Genomic DNA, 16,434 nt, shown 5'->3' with positions numbered 1-16,434 from the left:
AAAAAAAAAAAAAAAACAAAACCCACATGGGTGTGTGTATGTGTGTGTGTGTGTGTGTGTGTGCATGAGCTTGCCCAAGATCCCAAAAGGAGAATGGAAGAGAATAGATTGCAGTGTGGCTATTGTGGCTGAGGAATGATTTCTTACTTTCCACTCACTATCTCTCTCTGTCTCTTTCCAGTAAGTGCACATGACCTATGTCAAAAACCTAAAAAAGTAGAAAAAGCAAAGATGGGGAAGAAAGGTGATAAAGAATAAGGCTCTTTAAAAAGTCAGTAAGGCAAAACCTGTTAGTTCCACCTCTTTGGGGGACAGGAGAGAGTCATTCTCTATCCTTGTCATATGGATATAGATTCCAACACAAAGCCCTTTAACTCTTTCTCTCTTCTAATGATTCTCTCCCAATTTCTTTTATGTTTTGATTAAGTAGAGTTATCCTGACAGTATATCTCTTGGTCTTCACATTGTATTTCATATTCCTTTTTCTTCTACTCACCTGGCTTTTGTGTTTCTCTCCCTCTTTTTTCTTTTTTTTTCTTAAATTGTCAGAGGGTATATATGCTTACCAGAGAGAGACACAAAGAAAAAGAGAGAAAAAGCAAGTCCTGATGGGACATGGCCACTTGCAATCCCTTCTCCTCCATTTCTCTATCCTGTTGGAATTTGGGGCATTCACACACATACACACACACACACACACACATGGCCAGAATGTTTTTTAAGTCACTGGGAACAGGAATTGAACCACAGTCAGCCATGTGGGACCCAGCTTCCTAAACCAATAGGCTGTGGGACCTGTACCGTATTTCTCTTTGAAATGCTTTTGTTTACAGTGGAACTTGATCAGATTTCACTACCGTTGTGGAGAAAAACTTCTACCATTTTAGGTTGGAATGTTTGGGAGCTTGCAAATTAATAACAATAGAAAAATTAATGGGAGAAAGACCAAGTTTACCCACGTGCTATAGTAGCAACCAAAAGAGTGGGTCCCCAAATATCTGGAGATAGGGATTTCCATCCAGTTTAATAAAGGAGTAGGAAGAGAGAGAAAAGACTTCTGTGACAAGAACAAATGAGCTTAATAGAGATAGGCAAACAGACTTTAGGGAAACACACAGAAGGCATGGCAATTGTGATAATGCTTGTTTGTGTGCTTTGGTCCTACTGCAGGTGATTCCTCACTTTCCTGACTGTGAAAGCTTCCTAGAGAGGGTATTTATGGGGGGGGGGGGGGGAACACACGGGGGGGTTTTTTGGGGGGGGGGGGGAGAACAGAACTCTCAATCAGAGAGAGGTTCTCAAATCAGTTGCCAAAGAGGAACTGAGGAGGAGGATCAAAGGGGCTTTGTTTGGGCTTGTTCTCACGAAGGGCTTGTGCATACGTTCCCCTCATAGTGGGGGGTCACATGCTAGACGGGTCCTCTTATTTTTCCTAATTTTGGAGCATGTATGAAGGTCAGACTATTTTTGCCTAAAAGCTTTGGGCCATAAAAGACGTTTATCTTCTTCCTAGAATGTGGTGGGACCAGAAAAAAAGCCTTGGTTTTAGGTCATGCTGCCTGGGTTAATCATTGAGTTACTGCTATAAATTGTTTCTTGTGAACAAGTAACTCAGTAGTAAGAAGTGAGCCGCTCAGTTGTGTCTCTCAGCAACACTCTCACCCCCTTTTTTTTGAGATTTTTTTTTGCTAAAGCAAAATCTCTCCTGGGGCCAGCAGGTGGCATGGTGGTTGGGGTGACTGGACTCTACATGCCTAACTTCATGGTTCAATTCCTGGACCCTGTGGCTTAAAAATATGCTGAGTGCATGTGTGCGTGTACCCAAAATCCTGAGAGAGAGAGGGGATTGGAATATAACCGTCCCCCCAGAGGTGCTTCCTCACTTTTTCTCTCTCTCTGTCTCTACGAGTGAGTGCACCTAGCAAATTTAAAAACAACAAATCATACAGACACCCACAGAGATATGCAAAAGTTTTTCTTTGTTTTTCTCACTAAAATTGTTTAATGAGTTTGCTTTCCACCATGTCAGATAGACTTACAGGAGAACTCATCTTCCAGATGCCAAAACTGTGACACACACAGCCCATCGACTACTGCAGTGACCCTCATGGGATGGAAGCTTAAACATTCTTCTCTGATAAGAAGCTTTGGGACCCAAATTGGTTTTAGTCAGCTTCAGAGAGATTGGGCATCAAGACTTTTTGCATCATATGTTTACCTTGCAATGTAGAGAGCTAAATTTCCATACATTTAAATGTGAAGTACTCACCCCAAAGTATGTTACATATATGTTCAGTCAGGGCACCTGCGCAGTGCTTCTCTCATGAATAGTCATTGAAATCCATTTTACTATTAAATATATATGCAAACCTGACTCTCTGGGGCATAAGCTGATCCACAGATTTTTGTTCAAGGAGACGTATCTGAGCTAGTCTTCTGACTGCTCAGAGATTGATCTTGCAAAGAAGTCTTCTTTTCTCAAAAGCCAATGTCAAAGAGTGCTGGCTTTTACGTCTGCTAGGCAAGTCCATTGCTCGGTTAACAGCATCTTTTAGCATCTGCTGAATCTCAAATGTCTTCAGTAAGAAATAATCTTCATACTAACTCTGGGTATCCAAGTGCATTCCCATGCTACCAAAGATAATGAATGAGGGACCAGCAGTTAGAGTAATGGCTATGTCACTGAACGCCCATGTTGTTGACCATGGTTCAAGTCCCGGACCAGTGGCTTAAGCTCACTCCTGGCACATGTGTGTGTGTGTGCCCAAGATCCCAAGAGGAGAATGGAGGAGAAGAGATTACGGCATGGCCATCCCCCCTGCGGGGTGATTTCTCACTTTCTATCTCTCTGTCTTTCTGGCAAGCACACGCACCCTATAACAAAAACCTCTCAAAAAAAAAAAAAAGATAATGAATATGAAGCTGAAAGCAGAAGGCAAGTGGAATAAGCTCTGACTGAGACTCTTGTTTACACGAGAAAATGACCGTAAGGGGGCTTCAGATATGTTCTGGATGATAGAAAACTTAACTTAAATATAGAGAAGCATTTAGAAAACCAGAACCAACCAATAAGCCAAACATACAAACAAAGCAGGATTCACTTCTGCTAAATGAAGTTTAAAGAAGAATGATCATTCTGTGTGGCATAACCTTAGAAGAAGGATGATTCTAGGTAGCTTTATTTTCGGCCATTCTCTCTGCTCTACTTCTCTCTTACATAGCAATACATGAGAACTTCTAATGGGATAAAAAGATAAGTATGCTCTCATACATCAAAAAATAAAAAATTCAGGGGCTGGCAGGTGGCGTGGTGTTCAAGGGCGCTGAACTCCCACATGGTTGACCATAGTTCGAGTCCCTGGTGGCTTACTTTCTCACTCTCTCTCTCTCTTCTTTCTCTTTCACTCTGTCTCTCTCTCTCTGATCAAATAAATAAATAAATAAATAAAATTTTTAAAGTTTAATTTTTTTTAAATAAGACCTACTGAATAATTTGTGTCATTTTCCCTTAATAGTTCTACCATTAAAATGGGTGTCTTCTTTGTAGAAGCTAATTACTGTGAAGATAGATGCTTCAAACCAAATCTATTATTTTTTTGAGAAGTTTTTGCTATAAGGCACGTGCGCTCATCAGACAGACAGAGAGAGACAGAGAGACAGAAAGCAGGAAATCACTCCCCAGGGGGGGTGGCCACGCCGCAATCCCTTCTCCTCTATTCTCCTCTCGGGATCTTGGGCATGCACGCACACGCGCCTGGCATGAGTTTAAGCCACCGGGTCCGGGACTCGATCCGCGTTTCGACTACATGGGAGTCCAGCGACATAGCCATTACGCTAACTGCTGGTCCCGCAAACCAAATCTATTAAATAGTGGGGTTTTTTTTTCTCAAGTGCCCCAGGTAGATAATAATTTATGCAAAGTAAGAAATCAAGAACCTGAGTAGTACCTATTGTCATACATCTCAAGGGAGGTAATGTTATAGTTTGAACAGAGGCCTTCCCAAGAAAGATATATTAAAGCCCTAAGCCTTGGTACCTGTGAAGTGATCTTGTTTGGCAATAGGGTCTTTGAAGGTGTAATTATGTTAAAATGAGGTTATACTGAAGTAAGGATGTTACTAATCTGATATGCCTGGTATCCTTATAAGAAAAGAAGAGACATAGAGGAGTTATGGCCATGTGAAGATGGTAGCAAAGACTAGAGATATACTGTCACAAACTAAAGTATGTCTAAGACAATATCAGAAACTGGAAGAGTCAAAAAAGAATCTCAGATACTTCAAGAGGGAGCACAGTTCTGCTGACACTTTTCGATTGGACTTTCAGCCTCCAGAACTGTGAGAGAATAAATTTCTGTTGTTTGAACCCACCTAGCTTATGATATTTTGTTAAGGTAGTCCTACAGAACTAATAAAGATGATAAAACAGTTGCTTTTCTTTGGGGGCAGTAGCTGTTGCACTGAGCTGAGCCTCTTGCTTTTAATAATCCAAGAGTGAGTTTTTCATCTTTTTCCCATAACCAAGTACCCCACACTTGAAGAGACTGCTGATTATTCTATAAAATTGAGTGAGCTGTATTTTAATTTGGAGATGAGTCTCTGTTCTTTCTTAGCTGGTTTAAAAAGTCAATTACAATTTGTGCTCTAAATATTTCATAGAAAGATTTATGAATAAAGTCTAATGCAAGCAAGAATTGAAAAGAAGAGACACATAATTCAAATTAATTTAGTTTAATTATACATTAAACCTATTGATAGAATTTTAAAAACTTTCTGCTTCTTAGTTTTAGCAAAATATGCATTGAAAGTATTTTAGGGTTAAAATCATAGTGTTAGAAGTAAATGCTTTCTATTCTATTTTAAAACAGTATACATTGTCTAGTCCAACTGCTTAAAGATGAAAAGCTACCATTTTGTTAAAATAATTTTGTTAAAATAAAGGAATTTTGAATAATATGAGACAAAACTGAAATTTTGTCTATTTGTATGCAAATTCAATGTATAGTCAAAGTATTCCATCATATACTTGAGAAGGCAGGTCTTTTTTGGTGATGAACATGAAAATACAAATGTAAAATATTGAATTTTAAATTAAGTCTCTGCTTGGATAAGGAAATTATTTTGATATACTTCCAGTCCCTAATATTTTCATATTCTTATAAAATTTTTAGCAAGAGGATAAAAGCATGTTATGCCAATGAGAATATTTTAAAATGAGAAATGATGATAGAAAGGACAGGATTGAGAGGAATATATTTGAAGGTCAGTATATACAGTCCCCAAGTCATGATATTTCAACCTATGAGTTTTTGATTTTTTGACGGTGTGAGGGTATTGTGTATTCAGTAGAAACCGTATTTCTAGTATCCAAACAACCACTCTGCTTTCCACATTCAGTATAGTAATAAAAAAATTCACATGAGATATTCAATACTCTATTATACAACAGGCTTTCTGTTAGAAAAGTTTGCCCAACTGTAAGGCTAATGTCAGTCTTTGGAACATATTTAAGGTAGGTTAGCTTAGGCAATGTTAGGTGTGGTACATGTATTTTGACTTACATTATCTTCAACTTATTGTGATGTAATCACATGTAGATTGAAAAGCATTTGTGTGTGGAACCAGCAAAAATCTAGGCTATGGGAAACTTTACAGGACTTTATAGGACAAATGACCTGGTTTCTTAAAAGAATACATTTTATATACACACAAAACAAACACAGAGGTGGAACATAGATTAAAAGAGACTTGAGATGGGACCAGCAGTTGGCATAATGGCTATGTTGCTGGACTTCATTGTAGTTGAATGTGGTTCAAGTCCTAAATCCAGTGACTTAAACTCACACCGGGCATGTGTGCATGTGTGCCCAAGATCTCGAGAGGAGAATGGAGGAGAAGAGATTGAGGCGTGGCTATCCCCCCTGAGGAATTTCTCACTTTCTGTCTCTCTGTCTTTCTGGCAAACGCACACGACCTATAGCAAAAGAACTATATATATATAAAAAAAAAAAGAGTCTTGAGAGAAATATCAACCAGTAACAAAATGTGAATATATTTTGGATCTTGATTTGAACCCATACATCTATAACAAGCTATCTATAGTACACTATTTGTGATATTTAACATTTTAAAGTTTTCTCATGTTTTAGGTCTAAGAGTATGATAGTTATGTTTTTTTTTTCTTTTTTTAATAAAAAGCTGTTACCATCTCAAAGACTGGTTTTTGTTGAGCAGTTAGTAATGCTGACCTAATCTTTGGGTCACCAGTTCAGGCTTCCTTCCCAGTCCAGTTACAATATTGGGGAGGGGGCTGGTGATTAATAACAATTGGTTTGACTGGACTGAATTTTAATGTGGGAAATTCATCATTAAGTTTGCAAAACTAGTTTAAAAACTAGATTATATAGGACTAAAAAATTAGATTATATTTAGTTGTTTTTGTCTTATAAGCTATACAGGATTCTTTGCTATTTATAGACAGATGGAGCAAAGTCATAATTCTCTGGCTGTCTAAAAAGTCATAGAGAAATGTAGAATGAATATCTTGAATGTCTTCTTAGTGAAGAACTGTTGAAATACGGAACTTATTTTTTTTATTTCAGTGACTATTCATCAAATACTACAAAAGACTGAGGAGGGGCAGCAGGTGGCATAGTGGTTATGGTGCTGGACTCCCATATGGTTGACTGCAGTATGAGTCCTGGACTCAGCAGCTTGAAACTCATGCTGGGCGCATGTGTGTTTGTGCCCAAAATCCTGAGAGAAGAATGGAGGATAAGTGATTGTGGCATGGCCATTCCTCCTGCAGGGTGATTTCTTGATTTCTGTCTCTCTGTCTTGCCGGTGAGTGCAAGCATCTTATAGCAAAAATCTCTCAAAGAAAAAATAAGACTGAGGGGAACATTAAGGCCATTTGAGCTGCCTACCATTAATCATACTGCATTAAAAGATTCACTTCTCTTCTAAGGTTGGTCTTTCTAAGATGACCAAACTAAGGGACAAGCTTTGAACAATACCAGAAAGAAAATTTTGTATCATTGAGAATTTTAAAATGCAAAGTCATTCCAGTTTTTTAGAATGCATAATCTAGACCACAGTGGCATGGGTGATAGGACATTTGCAGGGCATGGTCTTTTCAATGAGGTTAAGGGAACATTATTTGACCAATTCTATTTAGAGAATAGACTTTACAAAAAGCTATGATAGAATAAAGGTACTTGGGAGGTGATAGCACACAACAAGAATTTGTTAAAGTTGTTAAGGATATTATAACGAGGTGTAACAGTCTGAAACTAGACCATTAAATTAAACATTAGGCAAGTATTTCTAAATGTAGGGTTGATTGGATTTTGGAATAATTTTTCTGAGAAAAGGTCGCTAAGGTGCCATCACTAGAAATACTCAAGAGTAGATTAGATGAAATCCATATTGCTATTTATGGCCACAATGCAAGGTCAAACTCACAGTGATACAGATGAGCAAACTCCACGCATCTGGATGTGTTTTCCTTTCTATGATAAGATCCACTTGATTTTACAAAACAATAAAACCAAAAAAGTCATAAATTGTACTATTGCTTCAACCGAGGATTTACATAACAACAAAAACGAATTTCTCTTTACCCTATTTTTCTTTAAGCTAGCTTTTAGAGGGTAGATGTTTGCATCAGTGAAGAGAATGAAATCAATGCCCATTTTACATTATATGGAATTAATTTGCAGCAGCCAATGTGCTTATATTAACAAATTGTTATTTGGTTAGAAAATAGCCTGAGTGGTACTTTGTCTCCTTAATGGCCCTATTTAACAACTCAGTTTAGCTGTTTTTGCTTAATTTTCATGCCAATTTTAAGCTGTTTCCATTCTTTTGAGTTTTAACAGTATTTTAAATTTAAATGCATTGATGTTTGCACTTAATTTGTATTTGAGTTAGTTTATTTTATTCCAAATGACTTGATTGGCATTTGTTTTGTGAATGATAAAAAGAGCATTGAATAAATTTTTCATATATAGTATTCAATTTCTATTGTAAATGAATGCCAAGACAGGTTCTCTTTATTGGAGAATGGAGTTTAAAGTCTCTCCAGTAATTCAGAATATCCCCCCTATGGTTTGGGTAGTGGTTTATCCCCCAAAGTTTTCTGTTAGAAGTTAGAGGTCCCTGATGTAATGCTGTCCAGAAGTGCTGAGATCTTTAAGAGGTGAGGTCTAGTGGGTAATTGGATCATGGAGGCACTCATGAATGGACTAATGCTGTCTGTGAGTTGGATTGGATGGAGAAAGGAAGACTCACCTTTAATATGGGTGAGCACCTTGCCAGAAGTGTCAATCAATGGACTGAGAGGAAGATATGTCATCAATGTGGGTGGACACCACCCAATTGGCTGGGAGAAAAGGAGAGACAAATAGAGAACATGAGGGGTTCTATTTCCTCTCTCTCTCTCAATCCTTGTCTATCTGTGTATCTCTGCGTATGTGTGCTCACTTGCCTGCTTCCCTTGGTCCTGCTATGATATAGCCTCACAGGCTGGCCAAAGGCTGGCCTCATGCCCTTAGATTTTCCAGACACCTGAATCGTGACTCACATAAATCTCTTCTTACAAGTCACCCAGTTTCAGATATTTCTGTTTAGAAATCCTATAATGGACTAATACAATCTCAGGAAACCCTATGTCTTGTCCAAAGGGGAGATTCTGGAGGCAAGGATTCATCACAGGTTTTTGTCAGGAATATTTATTTACCTTGTTACCCTACCTCCTCTAACTCCCTTCTGATGTAATATATTTAGCCACTAAACAAATACTGGGAAAAGTTCTCAATGAGTAGTAATTGTATCTCACATAAACCTCATTAGTTACGATACTGCAACTGTGCAAAGCCATCACGTAACAAATATTAAAGAGAACTCTTGTGTGTCCCAGACTTCTTGATGTTGAGCCAAAAGAAAAAGTGTTCATTACTTTACAGGAGTTAAACCCAGTAGGGAGATAGGTAATAAACAATAAGTAAGAATGTAAAATAATGTAAAAAATAAAAAAAGTGTTAAAAAAAACATTGAGCAAGGTAAGGGACTAGGTGATCATATCTCAGGTAGATAAGGAAGTTTCTCTGAGAAGGAGACATTTGAGCAGAAATCTGCATTGCTGAGAGAGTGACCCATGTGGACATCATTTAGGCAGAGGAAATAGTATGTATGGGACAGGAAACTGGTTAGTATATTTGAGAGGCTGCAAGTAGATTCAGTGTTGCTGATGTGAAGAGAAAAAAGGAGACTGTGTAAGCAGACTGCAGTTAGCAACTCTTCTTGACAGTACTTTTTGGACTCATTAACCAAATGTAGATGTAGACCTCACACATCTTGCTCATCATACCTGAATGAATAGTTTACATTGTGTGAAAAATCTAATATTTAATTGAATTCTTCCCAGGATATAATTCAAGTTGTTCTAATATGTAACATTTAAAAGAAAGTCCCCTGGTATCATTCATTCATTCCATAAATAGACCACACTTATTGACTGTCCACCATGTGATAAACCCTATCTGAAGTCTTTACATAAAGTTTCAAAACCAGAAAATTTTTTGCTTGTGTGCAATCTTAATTCCATGTCATATTGAATAGGTTTTAACTTGTGAAATAGAAAGATCTACTTCATAAGAAACAGCTCTGTGGCTATTATTCATTTATAATAAAATGATACTTAATTTCAATTGATGTTTGAAAAAGTACCCAATCTGTTTGTTGTTGATGTCTTTTATATTGCTTTAGACATTACCATATTTTTTTATCCTTTATTTTATCTAGATTAGCACAATACTCTTCTAACTAGTACATCATACATTTTAAGTATACGTCTTTGGTTAAGACATTTATTCTCTATTTTAAATGTTCATCTCCTACTACTTCTCCAAATACTAGCTTAGAGATTAGGCCACAAAAGCAAATCTGCTTTTCTATATTTAAATTGGGTGAATTTTGTGAAATCTTAGATCTGTCAGATTGAGTAAAGTTATAGTTGAGTGCAGAAAATAACGTGTATGTATGATTAGCTGACAAGAAAACCAGATATTTTACAGTAAGGCGAAAGGGGAAAAAATGAAAAGAAAACCCACTGGGACTAGATGTAAGAGGCAAGGATTTAGTTTCAGCTCTGAATAGACCTTTTACATTTTTGAAGGTTTGACTAAATCCCCTGAATAATAGACACTACCCTTTACTTCATAAGTGATAGGTTTTTAAATTAGTCAGGATTGGGCCAGTCGGAAGTGCAGAGGTTAAGGTGTCTGGATCTCTCATGGCTGACTGCACAAATCAAGTCCTGGACCTGGGGACTTGAAAATCATACCAGATGTGTGTGTGTGCATGCCTAAAATCCCCAGAGGAGAACGGAGGAAAAGTGATTGCAGTATGGCCATTTCCCATGGTGACTTCTCATTCTTCCTCCCACTCCAATGAGCGCATGTGCGTGTGCGCAAAGTAAGAAAGAAAGAAAGAAAGAAAGAAAAAAGAAAGAAAGAAAAATAGGATCAAATTTAACCCCAGCTCTACCACTTGCTGGTTTTGTGTCCTTGAGAAAATAAATGAACCTTTCTGAGTCTCAGTTGTATCATCTGTAAAGTGGATTTAATAATGTCATTTTTGTTCCGGTTATACACTACTTTATATATTTTTAAAAATTGACAGTTGAGTAATGCAAAACAATGGACATTTCATTATTCTCTTCTATGGTTCAGGAATTCCAGCAAGGTACTAGAAAGATAGTTCATATCTTGGTACACAATGACAAGGGTCATAATCATGGAAAGTTGAATAATTAGGAGGGTGTGACTGGGACTATAACAAAGAGCCTTTGTACGTGCTATTTACTGGTGCTATGGAATGAATGTATCTTCCCAATGTCCATGTGCTGTAAACTTAATCTTTAGTGCACAGTGTTTAGAAGTTGGGCCTTTAAGTGATGATTAGGTCATGAAGACTTTGCCCTCATGAATGGATTAATGCCATTATTGAAAGAATGGATTAGTTATCGTAGAGGTAGTTATCTGAGAAAAGCAAATTTGTCCCTCTCTAACTCTTTCACACACATGATCTCTTTTTCTTCTGTCTTCTGCCATGGAATTACATCAGCAAGAAGGCCCTCACCAGATGTCAAGTGGATGCCCATGCTATGCCATTCAACTTACCATAACCCAAATATATTTTTTTTATAAACGACCTATTTTGTGGTACTCTGTTATTAGCAACATAAAACAGACTGCAAAGAAAATTGGTACCAAGAAGCCGAGTGTTGTTTTAACAAATACCTGAGAACATGGAACTGTCTTTGGAAGCAAGTAATGAGAAGAGGAAAGAGTTTGGAGAAGTTGACTAGAAAAGGCCTAGATTGTCATGAATGTAGTGTGAAGGACAATTCTGATGAAGATTCAGAAGAAAAGAAAAAGTAGGAAAAGTTTGAACTTCTTTGGAATTACTTAAAGGGTCATTATTAGAATGTTGAGGGAACGAGCAGTTAGTGTAATGGCTATGTCGCCGGACTCCCACGTAGTCGACCGCGGTTCACGTCCCGGACCTGGTGGCTTAAAACTCACGCCGGGCACGTGTGCGTGCGTGCCCAAGATCCTGAGAGGAGAATGGAGGAGAAGGGATTGTGGCATGACCATCCACCCTGGGGGGTGATTTCTCGCTTTCTGTCTTTCTGTCTCTCTGGCAAGTGCACATGCCCGATAGCAAAAATTTCTCCAAAAAAGAAAAGAGGATGGAAGCACATGCAGAATTTGCAGCTCAGTCTTTTATAACAACCCAGTATTGTAAAACCCATGTTTCCCACTAACTTGAACTCAGTCTCACAGGACAGCATTAATCTATCCACGTGGTGAAGATACTCACGATCCAATCACCATTCACTAGGACCAAATTCCAAAACATTAGCTTTTGGTGGATAAATCATTATGAAAACCATAATGGGGGCAGAGCCACCACAGTGAATTCATACTAGAGCAATGCTTAGTGATGCCATAGGTTTAAGGGCACCTCAATGACTTGATAACTTCAGGTCCACTGGAGTTCAACTCCAGACTGGGAAAACTGCAGACTACAACCTGTAAAAGCTGCTAGGTGGACTGAATCAAGTAAAGCCATGAGTATGGAACTGGCTGGGATTCTGGAGATCAACTCCAACAAAAATGTTCCCAGGATGCAGAATATGAAGTCAGAGATTAGATGTTCTAAGCAATTTGCAATGAAAAGCAAATCCCAATCCTTTTGTAATATATAATCATGATGACTGAGTTTTCACACCATTGTGCAAGATGTACCTTCCTTGAACCTTGTTACATTGGTGCTAATGTACTCATCTAGAGTGAGGAAAAAGAGAGAAAGAGAGAGAGAGAGAGAGAAAGAGAGAGAGAGAAGAAAGAAGAAAGAAGAAAGAAAGAAAGAAAGAAAGAAAGAAAGAAAGAAAGAAGAAAGAAAGAAAGAAAGAGAAAGAAAGGCAGGCCAGATCCCACAAGGCCAATGGCAGTTCAAATCCTGGCCCTGATGGCTTGAAAAACACACCTGGCATATATAAGTGTCCCAGTTTCTGACATAATGTAAAAATGAAGAAAAAAGTATGGTAGTGTGACCACGCCCCCATTGAGGGGTTCTATGTCTCTCTCTTTCTCTTTCTGTCATTATAAATGTGCCTTCTGGCTATGAAAAAAATAATTAAGTCAACTGGGCACCTGGATCCCGCATGTCCAACTACACAGTTAAGTCCCAGACTGGGCAGCTTGAGAAATATGCCAATTGTGTGTGCATGTGTGATCAAAATATCAAAAGGAGAAATGGAGAAGGGTTTTCAGCTTAGCCATAACCCATAATGGTTGCTTTCTCATTTTTGCTTCTCCCTCTCTTTGGTGAGCACCCATGCCCTCCAGCAATAAATAAATAAATAAAGAGAAAAAAATTCTGTTGGATTTTGGTTTTACTTGGGGTCTGTTACTCTTTTTTTTCTTGGATATTTCCATTTTTGGACTGCGAATGTCCCTCCTATGACTGTCCCCTCATTGTATTTTGGAAGCATATAACTTGTTTTGATTTCACAGGTTCATAGCTAAAGGAAATTTGCCTTAGGATAAATAATGCATTGAGTCTCACAAATAACTGATTTAGATTTATGTTACACACTTTGGACTTCTGAGTTAATGATGGCATGAGTTATGACTTGGCACTATGGGATGGGGTCAGTGTATTTTACATGGCAGAAGAGCACAAGTTTGGAAGCCAAGGGTGGAATGCCTTGGTGAATGTGTCCTTCAAAATTTTGGGGTTAGAAACTTAGTCACTAATTCAACAGTGTTGAGGTGTGGAAACTTTAAGGAGTAATTAGATCATGAGGACTCTTTCCTCATGCATGGATTAATGTTGTTACTGCAAGAGTGCATTAATTATTGCAGTAGTAGATTCCTGCTAAAAGTGAGTTCAACCCTCTCTTGTTCTCTCACATGCATGCTTGTTTGATTTCCTGCCTTTTGTCATGGGATTACACAGCAGATTCTGAAAAGAGGCCAGCACCTCCCAGCCTCCAGAACTGTGAGCCAAGTAAATTGCTTTTCTTTATCAATTACCCAGTCTATAGTATTCCGTTACAGGAAAAAAAATAATAAACAAGATAAGAGACAGATGGGTTACTTTGCACTTATTTTTCTTTCTTTTTTTTTCCCCTTAAAATCTATTTATTTCTTCCATGAGAGAATAATACTGACAGAGAAATAGAGAGGGAGACATCGCCAATAGGGTCTGCATACCACAATTCAACCCCTGTCTCAGCTGGCCTGGATCATAGTCATAAATTCATATGCATGGCCTGCTCGTGTTCCCTGAACACAAAACCAGAAGCTATCACATGGGGATTCAATTGCTTTACTGATGCACCACCATCTGCCCCATTTTGTTCTTCTTCAAGTTACATCTGCTAGGTGTGGATTCAAGATGGCTTCTTCACTTATCTTTCTGGAGCTTGGCAGAAGATGACTAGAATAGCAAGGGCTGGACTACCATCTCCATGTGGCCTCTCTGCATAGTTTATCTGAATTTCCTACAGTACAGCAATCTCAGGAAGATAGTCAGATTTACTCAACAGTGACTGACTCTCCCTAGAGGAAGCCTTCCATGAGACACTTGGGAAAGCTGTAAGGATTCTTAAGATGTAGCCTTCACAGTTTCAGAATGTCATTTCTATCAATATACCACATTGTATTATTCAACCAAGTTATCCAGACTTGGATCAGGGGTGAGAGGAATAAGAATAAACCCTTCCTCTCAAGAAAGAATGTCATAAGTGTACATGGAGGAAAGGATTTGGTGGTGGTATTCTAGGATTTGAGTTTCCAAGTTCCCACAGTCTTTATAAAGTTATTTTGAGTACTGAAAGAGTTAACTGGGTGGGGGTTAGATGGTGATTGTCTCATACGTAAAACATGATGCTCTGTGAAGCTGAACCATATCAGAAGGTTCCAAGTTTGCAACCGAAGACTTCTCTGTCAGGTAGGCACAAGCCTTTGATCTGGCCAGGCTGAAGCTAGAGGATGACCATGGTATCAAGATCCTGTTGGAAATGCTGTCTCCCTGTCCATGTCTCTATCTTTTAATGTCTCTCTCAGTCTGTCTCTTGCTCATGGAAGAAATAAGTAAAATCAACCTTGTTTTAAATGAAAGAGTTATTTTTATATAATATATAAAATTATATTTTTTAAAGAGAGTGCTACTCATAGATAGCTTAATTATTGTTTATAGGAAATACGATTCTTCTTTTTTTAATTTATATCAATAAATACATGCTTGTAACTTTAAATTTTTTCCCAGGTACATTGTGATTATTTTCACATCTTTTAAAAAAAATTTTATTATTATTCATTCATTTAATTGCTACACATCATGTTGATTGTGAAGAGACTTTATCCAGCATGATATACACCTCAGTCCAGCCCAGTTGAGACCACCATATTCACATCTTAAAACCAGGAGTTATCTGTGCAAATCACCTCCTCGTATGAGATATCTCATACATAAAACATGATGCTCTGTGAAAGATAGAAAGTTTTCCAATTCACTGCCAAATTGTTATACTTAGTAATAGATTTATTTGTTTGTTTGTGTATTTATTTATTTTAATTTGACCAGAGAGGACAGAGAGAGAGAGAGAAAGAGAGAGATAGAGAGATAAAGAGAAAGCAAGTCGCCAGGCGGGACTCAAAATGTGGTCAGCCATGTGGGAGTCCATTGTCTTTAGCCACTATGCCACCTGCCGGGCTCAGTAACTGATTATTTTTAAGGTTTTAACATAGAGTGCTTGTGCTCATGTGAGAAAGAAAGTGAGAAATCACACCCCAGGGTAGATGACCGTGCTCCAATCCCTTCTCCTCCATTCTCTCCCTGGGACTTTGAGCATGCATGCACGTGTACCCCGTGTGATTTTCAAGCTGCCATGTCCAGGAATTGAAGGACCATCAGCCATGTTGGAGTCCAGCACCTTAACCATCATGTCACCTGCTGACTACAATAACTGTTGTTTAAGTACTATGAAATGATAATGATTACATTGAGAAAGATGACTACAGTAAATACTTGGCATGCCATCAGTCCTTCTCCTTCCCAACCCTGTAGCATTGCTCATTAATTATAATACTCTTTTGAGTCTAAGGAAAGAGACAACCAGAGAGTCCTTCTATACAGTGTTTTAGGTTTCTACTACAAATTGACCAGCATATTAATGTCTATACCTTTACTAACAAAAAGCATTCATGAGTGAAGTTAGTGTCCTTATAAAAAAGACCCCAGAGAGATCTCTTACCCCTTCGACCATGTGAGGAAACAGCAAGAAGGCATTATCTATGAGCCAGAAAATGGACCTTCACCAGACATTGAATCTGCCTTAATCCTGGACATCTCAGATTCCAGAAGTTTAAGAAATAAATTTCTGCAATTTACAAGTTACCCTGTTTATGGTAACTTGCTAAAGCAACCTGAAAATTGGTACTTAAAAATGTGTGTGCTATTGTAATATACACCTAGAAAAGCAGAAACAGCTTTGGAGCTAGATAATGGGTAGCTATCAGAAGAGGTATTTTGTTTGTTTGTTTGTTTTTTAATAATAGGTTTTTTTTCAATAGAATGTCTGCTCACATATGTGAGAGAGAAGAACTATTCCCCCAAAGAGTTGTAGTCATGTTGTAATCCTTCCTCCTTCAATTCTACATCCCCAAATGATCCTTGGCTTACATGTGCTTGCCTGGCATGTTGCTGTCTGGGCTAGGATTCAAACCCCAGTCAGCCGTGTGGGATTTGGCTTCCTCTGCATAGTACTTAATAATTGCTTTATAAGTAAGACCTGCCCAATAATAATTTTGAAAAATATATTCATTTCTTTATTTCTTCTGTGTGTGTAACAGAGAAC

At 38.1% G+C, this 16,434-nt stretch overlaps 2 pseudogenes; one reads left to right on the top strand and one right to left on the bottom strand.

The window, feature by feature from the left end:
* LOC106734181 (tigger transposable element-derived protein 1-like) overlaps nucleotides 1–16,434 on the bottom strand; it is a 46,120-nt pseudogene that overhangs the window by 20,319 nt on the left and 9,367 nt on the right.
* LOC114006680 (uncharacterized) lies at nucleotides 12,255–12,359 on the top strand (annotated as a pseudogene).

This window comes from Tupaia chinensis, unplaced genomic scaffold (assembly GCF_000334495.1).
Source record: "Tupaia chinensis unplaced genomic scaffold, TupChi_1.0 Scaffold149537_1, whole genome shotgun sequence".
NCBI classification, from domain to species: domain Eukaryota; kingdom Metazoa; phylum Chordata; class Mammalia; order Scandentia; family Tupaiidae; genus Tupaia; species Tupaia belangeri.
The sequence above is the reverse complement of the archived record's forward strand: the minus strand, read 5'-3'. Positions and strand labels throughout refer to the sequence as shown.